The sequence below is a fragment of the Diceros bicornis genome, unplaced genomic scaffold, assembly GCF_020826845.1.
Source record: "Diceros bicornis minor isolate mBicDic1 unplaced genomic scaffold, mDicBic1.mat.cur scaffold_55_ctg1, whole genome shotgun sequence".
Taxonomy (NCBI): domain Eukaryota; kingdom Metazoa; phylum Chordata; class Mammalia; order Perissodactyla; family Rhinocerotidae; genus Diceros; species Diceros bicornis.
In genome coordinates this window covers 1,920,768-1,928,721 of record NW_026691429.1, presented here as the reverse complement: position 1 = coordinate 1,928,721, position 7,954 = coordinate 1,920,768, and the positions used below count along the sequence as shown (strand labels likewise).

The window sequence follows — 7,954 nt, the reverse complement described above, 5'->3', positions numbered from 1 at the left end:
TGGGTCATTCCAGTGACCCAGCAAGTCCCAGGACCTGCTGTTGCCCAACCTGGAGAGGCTCCACAAAGCCCCTTGACTTAACATGCTGAATCTGGGGAAATGTTGGTGGGAAGGGGGGCACCATAATTCAGAGGAATGGGGTGAGGAAATGGGAGGATGGAGCTCAGAATGTTCTCTCAGGCAGAGGCTGTCCCAGAAGCTTTAATAAGGATGAGATGCTGGACTTCCTGTGGCTTCAAAGTCAGCACCTCCATGGCGCACATGGGGCTGCAGCAGAAGTGAATGAGGTGCCTCAGAAGTGGACTGAGATGAGCGCCAGAAGCTGGACACAGGACTGTGCCTCTGGACGTGGAACGTGGCTCCCAGCAGAGAGAGTTGTGGGGGGAGCAGCACGGTCTGAATGGGAGAAGGTGCTGGTGCCAGTGGTTGGCAGGAAACTAGAGTGGTGGGCTGGATGTAAGGAGGAGGTGGAGGGGGTCTTTGAGGCCTGGACACCACCAAGCTGTAGTTTGAATGGATCTGAGGACCTGATCCTGGTGTGGTAAGAGGAGAAGTGGGATCAGCCTTTGGAGGTTTTTGTTTGGGTGGTTGGGCCAAAGTCTCTCTGGATGGATTGGTGGATATTTCCTATCTCGATAAACACATATGAATCATATTTTAAATCTTTTCCTAAAGCCTCAACATTGTTATCATGGGTTATGATTCTATAATTAGATAAAAATAGTGAGAAATATTGAGATAGATCTATAAACCATAGATTTGACTTTGGGACATTTTCAAATAAATTCTCTCTCCTTTTAAAAATTGGTGTATGTATGATAAGAAAAAAGAAATCATGACATACAATAAAATTGCAATTGAAAATATAAGTGCATTATCTTTCAGAGGTAACTGTTTCCTACAGCTAACAATTTGTCACTTAACTGCAGTGGGGTTGACTCTTGGGTGTCTTTCTTTGTGTTTCTGAAAGAAAAGAGACCCAAATTTAACTACCATTGCAAGGAAAAAATACCTAAGTGCAATTTTAATTTGGCTTTCTCTAACTTCTTTTGGTGAATATGTAATTTTAAATGTATGCTACACTGACTTAATAAAAATCTTATGTAGTGCCTATAAAGAAATTGGTGTGTGTGTGTAAATTTGAGGCTGGCTCCTACCAAGGTGCAATATATATACAAAGCCTTGATTCAAAGATTAATGCCTACTAAAAAATAAAATAGTTATATAGAGGCACACGAAGATGTGGATTCTATCAAATGATAGCAAAGCTATCTCTGTGCATTTCTGGAAATGTGTAAACTCCCCTTGATGATTCCCATGAGCAGCTAGTGTCCTGGGGGACAGCCTGACTCTTGAGAGGGGCCAACAGGATTCACGGGCAGTGACTTCCTTGTTCCAAACATGGATCTGTCCTTTGATGATATTTTGCTGTAGCAAAGCATATTTTTTAAAAGTCCTCTGGAAGAGAAAACTCCCAAATGGTACAGTTACAAGATGGAAGCATCCCAGATACTTGAGACATCATTAGAGGAGAGCTATCAAGGAGAGACACCGAAGCGCATCCAACTTTGCATGAACAAGTCATAATCTTTGTTTTGGTGAGGTGCCTCTGGGTTTTTCTGTTAAAATAGCACTGCATTGCCAATTCTCATTAATATATTAAATAATAGAATTTCCAAAGGGAGAGAAGAGAGATAATTGACGAGAGTCAATATTCAAGGAAATAATGGTCATAGAATTTTCTAGAATTAATAATCAATGCATTCACAGATGCAAGTAGTACAGAATTCCAAGGAGGAAAAATAAAAATAAATCCACTACTAGAACACAATAATAATATTTAAGAATACCAAAGACAAAGAGATCTTAAAAGCAACCACAAAGAATTGGATTGTCTAAAATGGAATAACAAGAATACTGATAACCAACTCCTCAACAGAAACAGCTGAAGCCAGAAACACAAAGGACGATCTTCAAATGGTCCACCTCGAATTGTGTATAGCTGAACTTTCTTGAAGAGTGAGGGTAAAATAAAGACATATTGCTAATTAGAAAGTACCATTGACTGAATTTTGCTAACAGAACCAATATAAGTAGGAAGGAGATGGATTTAAGAAGCAATGGTAAGCAATGAAATAGATTTGGGTAAGTTTCTAAATAGCATAGACTGTAGAAAGTATAATCAAACAACAATAGTAACCAGGGTAGAAAAAAAATACTAAACAGTAACATCATATAAGACACTAGACTCAAATTGAAGCATTTTAAGAACTTTTATTGTTCTGGAGATAGCAAAAGTATTAAGGTTCTCAAAGTCAAATGTATTTGCTCAAAAATTAAGAATTATCACTTAAGGAATAACTTTAGCGAAGTCAAAGAATAATAAAGTTTGATGAAATAGAATAGCTTAAAATTTAAATTAATAGAGATTCACAATTTTTCTGAAAATTGAGTCCAAGCTTCTGCTGTTCAAAAGAGATACCCATAAAACAAACACACAGGACAAAAGTTTAAGGGATCGACAAAAATTCTATGAGGCAATACCAAACCAAAATTAGCAGGTGTATTCATATCATACAAAATATACTTTTGGGGAGAAAACTGGAGATCAAGAAGTTCCAAACTGATAAAACCAACCATCAATCTGTAAGTTAAACTCTAAACTTGAATGCACCTAATAACATAGTTTCAAAAATATATAAAGCAAAATCAACAGAATTTCCTGGAGAAACTGGTGCATTCACATTCATAATAAGAAATTTTAATATACATCTTTCAATAACCCCTAATCCACTGTTTTATATTTAGTAGATTTGAATGCTCAGGTGGACTTGTAGATTCAGGCACTTGAAACATATGCTTTAATTTTTTTTTTTTTGTGAGGGAGATCAGCCCTGAGCTAACATCCGTGCTAATCCTCCTCTTTTTGCTGAGGAAGACCGGCTCTGAGCTAACATCTATTGCCAATCCTCCTCCTTTTTTTTTTTCCCCAAAGCCCCAGTAGATAGTTGTATGTCGTAGTTGCACATCCTTCTAGTTGCTGTATGTGGGACGCGGCCTCAGCGTGGCCGGAGAAGCGGTGCCTCGGTGCGTGCCCGGGATCCGAACCCCGGCCACCAGTAGCGTAGCACACGCACTTAACCGCCAAGCCACCGGGCCGGCCCTATGCTTTAATTTTAAAGGATGCTAGTGTATTAGTTTACCATGTTCCTATGGTATCTATTTTGATCTTACCCTAAGGAGAAAAGAAATATACTATATACTCACCAAGATGATCACAGAGACTGGACCTATGAAACTCCAGATAAACCCTCCTGTTAGGTTGAACCAGCAACTGAATAAAGAAGAATCAGTAAATATATATGAACTGTTCAGTACTGCCTCGGATAAATGTAAGATGCTTAAGGGATACTAAAATGTATGCAGTATGTTTCCCATCAAAATAATTCATAATTAGAGATGCATTAGGTGTTCAACTAAAGCGGCCACACGAGGTTCATGAGGGACAGGAATGTGGTTGGATGATGTCTGGTAGGTAGTCGCCTGGTGATTCAGTAAGGTAGAGTGAAAAATTCTGGGAATAAGTGGAGTGAGGCTGGGTTATGAAGGACCTGGAAAGATTGTAATAGGCAGTTTGACTTGATGTAAATTTGGTCTAGACCATTTGCTGGTTTTTGAATTTGAACAGCACAATGAAATTTTAAGAAAATTCTGAATGCAAAATATATTAGAATTGCAGCGAGAACTAATGTAGAGATTACCTAGAGAGCACAAGAATGGAGACAAGAAATCCCAAATATAATTAAAGGCTCTGAATAGAATAGAATAGAACGTTTATCAACATAGTTAGATAGAAATAGGAATCCACAGATTTTTGCTAATTCAGAGGAGAATCTCAGAGTGCGAAGAATGTTTAGAGTAATGATGAGGACTTCAAGTGCTTCTAAAGACTGTCACATAACACTATATATTTAACAGCGTACTTGGGATTAAAAACAACACAAAAATACTCGTTTATCAGAAAAAATAATTTTAAGTTTTAAAACATTTAGAAAGCACCATGTATTCAGAGTGCTGAGGCCATTATCGTGGGTGGATAGGATTTAAGAAGAGGCACCTTTCTTGATATCAGTGAATTGGCCTCCTAACACTGTAACTAATCCAGAGAAATTTATTTAATTTCTGTTTATATTGAGACAGGAGTTTTCTTTCTCCAAATTTCAATATGATTACATTTTCAACCACTACTCAGGCTGCTTTTTCGTGTATAAAATGTACGTGGGAGGTGGGGCTGACTGAGATTTTAGATAACCTCTAATACTCTATACACCCCAGAAATTAATGATTCCATCTATATGATAGTTTACACTTGAGTGGTAATTCAGGGACCTCACCTGCTTACACTTTAAATGATAAACCATTTCCTCCTAACTCTCTGATATTGATGAGAGGAGGAAAAGCCCAAGAAGATGAGTAATTTGCTTCGTGTTGTGAATACAATGATTTAGGGATGCAGCAAAATTTAGTTGAATGAGAACACCTTCCAGAAGTAGGCAAATCTGATACTGGCATAATTCACAGAACAAGAACTAATCACGACCTCTCTGAGTCTCTGTTTCCTCCCCTGTTAAGTGGGGACACAGGAATAAGCCCTACTTCAAATGCGGATACTGAGTATTAAATGGAATATTATATACAAAGCGTTTACCACGGAGCCTGGACATAGGAAACGGCAAGTGAGAACTGCTGGCACCACTGCTGTTAATATTATGGATGTCAATATTAATAATTATAATTGTCTTAAAAAGTTTCCTGTTGTTGTCCCTTGGTTTCCTGCGGAGAGAGGTGTACACACATTTCCCCATCAGCAGGAGTTCAGCACCCCACTCACTGTGTAGGTGTGCCGTATCCATGGGGGTTGAGCCCTGCAGACACAGCCACAATCACAGCTGGGATCCCATAGCCAAAAGGATACAGAAGCCTCTTCTTGAGTCTTTTTGTGCTGGTGTAGTTGGCCACTTTGAGGTTCCTAACGGTGAGGAGGAGCTGCTGTCCTTCAAGGAGCATCCAGGCAAAAGAGGCCAAGTAGAGCTAGTGCAACACCCTTGCGATGATGGAGCACAGCACCTGGAGGGGAGAGGAGAGTTAATGGAGTGCTTGATGGGCACAAAGAGCACACCACCTGCTATTCCTCAATGCTGTCTCAGGACACATTTAGTGGGAGAAGTTTGCTTAGCCTTCTTTGAATGTCCTTCTTTTGTTTAGTTTTGTTGACAAATAAATCTAGGATGTAATTTTATTCCCACTGTAGCATCACATTTGAACTACTGAAGAGAGATATAAACTTAGAAACATTAAATTTACAAGTAAATTTCACAATTTATCTTTTTAACTATAAAATATTGACACAGGACAAGGAAAGTATTCAATGTGTTAGAGGTTTAAGAACTAAAATAATCCCCGTTGTCTGCCTCCTTAGGTGGGCTGGCATTGAGTCTGAAGTCTTCTTTTAGAAAGACATGATTCCTTCCCCAACTACAAAGGTGTACAAAAACCAATTCTTCTAGAAAACTTGCGGCCTGCTAATCCCCCTGTGTATCTCATTCCTATCACACTTGATCATTGTTTGAAATGTTTCATTTATTATTTTCCATGCTCTTATTCCCACATGACTCCATGTTTCCTCAGCCCAGACCCAACCTCTTTGTGCTTCACTTCCCCCAAAACTGTTCCCCTGGCCCTGTGAATTTCCTGCCACATCTTTACTGAACTCTCCTCCATCTCCTTGATTTTCCTCAAATCTGATTCTCCTTTGGAGATGCTACTTCGCCTGCATCTGTCTTAAGTAGATTCCCTTCCATGTAGACTATGCGCCTTAAGGTCTGAAGGTGGGTCAGTATTCTTTTTACTCATTAACCCACTTTCCTGTCTATTATTCCTGCACAGAGAATCCTGCCATCCAGCTCCAGCTGTGTCATCCTTCACCCTTTCTTATCCTTGGCACTTGCTAATTACTGAGTGACTCCCGTTACGCTTTTACAATTTGAGTGCCTCCCCAGTTTCTGCCATTGTCCTGGATAACTTCAATATCCACTGCCTTGGCTTCTAAGTTTCTTGACCCCTTACCTTCAATAATCAACATTTCAATTTGAACACCTATTTCCACGGCCACACCATACTCCTTGCCATTAAATTCAGACATTCTTCTTTCTAAACTTGTCCTTCCAGGTTTTTAAAAGTGCAATCACTCCAAACATCCTTGTTCTTAAACTTTGCCAAGACACCAGGCTTGATCCTTGTGCTTTCTCCACACTAGTCTATTCCTTCTTTCATTCATCTCCTTCCCTGTCTATCCTCGACCTCAACTTATACTGCGTCATCCAGTCTATGCAATTATATTCAACTCCCTTGCTTTTTAATTCTTTTATGAAAATCAATTGGTAAAACTCTACTACCAGATAAGCCTAACTATCTGCCTCCATATTCCAATTAAGATACTGCCTAAGAACTAAAATAATGTATAGTTTTTTATGGTCTCTGACTAAAATGTGTTAACGTTGTGTAGAAATTCTTCTACATTTCCTTTATCTTTTCTGTTTTTTGTTTGTTTGTTTATTGTGGTAACATTGGTTTACAACATTGTATAAATTTCAGGTGTACCTCATTATACTTCTATTTCTGCACGGATTCCGTCATGTTCTCATGTTCACCACCCAAATACTAATTACAATCCATCACCAAATGTATGTGCCAAATTATCCCTTTCGCCCTCCTCTCTCCGCACTTCCCCTCTGGTAACCACCAATCCAATCCCTGTCTCTACGTGTTTGTTGTTATTATCTACTACTTAATGAGTGAGATCATACGGTATTTGACCTTCTGCCTCTGACTTATTTCACTTTGCATAATACCCTCAATGTCCATCCATGCTGTCATAAATGGCTGGATTTCTTTATTTCTTATGGCTGAGTAGCCTAAAGCTAATGTGATGAGATAATAGTCCATAGTATTAATAACTGAAATCTTTTACTTGAAACCCAGGATCTTCTTGCAGTCCCTAGGGAGGAATCATGTCCTTCTAAATCAGATCTACAAATATTGCCTACTGAATAACAGGAAGGAAGGGAGAGAGGGGAACTGATGGTCATGGCCTGTGACAGAAAGTTCAGAGGCATAACTTGCAGAGTTTTCCTGACCTAGGAAAGAAGATAAAAGTTGTCCATGATCTGATCACACAGAGGGAAGGACAAACCAAAGGGACAAGAGAGGATGAGGCTAAGAAACCAAGAGAGAACTCCAGAACAGGCTTACCATCCACAAGCCATGCTGGGAAGTTACAAGGAATTTGTTTATCCAGTCATTCAACAAATACTTATTGAGTACCTAGGATATGCCAGTTACTGTTGTAGGCACCTGGGGTGTATCTATGAACAAAATGGATAAAGATCTCTGCCCTGTGGAGTTTACATCCCAGCAGGGAAGACAGGAAGTAGACAAACAGAAATAAATAAAGTACATAGTCTCTTAGAGGGTAAAACATACCAAGAATAAAAGTAGAAAGAGGGGCCAGCCCCGTGGCTTAGCGGTTAAGTGCGCATGCTCTGCTACTGGAGGCCTGGGTTTGGATCCCGGGCGTGCACCGACGCACCGCTTCTCCGGCCATGCTGAGACGGCGTCCCACATACAGCAACTAGAAGGATGTGCAACTATGACATATAACTATCTACTGGGGCTTTGGGGAGAAAAAGGGGAAAAAAAGGAGGAGGATTGGCAATAGATGTTAGCTTGGGGCCGGTCTTCCTCGCAAAAAAAAAAAAAGTAGAAAGAATGAGGGATCCAAAGTGGGTTGAGGAGTTAAAATTTGGTGTGGTGATGGTGGACCCCCCTGAGCTAGATTGCAGCCAAGACATGAAGAGTTGAGGGAATGGGCCAGGTATGTGGTATGGTCCTTGTG

General features: G+C 39.8%; 1 pseudogene; it reads right to left on the bottom strand.

The window, feature by feature from the left end:
* Nucleotides 1-201: 201 nt before the first annotated feature.
* Nucleotides 202-7,954, bottom strand: part of LOC131403112 (adhesion G protein-coupled receptor E1-like) — a 159,273-nt pseudogene continuing 151,520 nt past the window's right edge.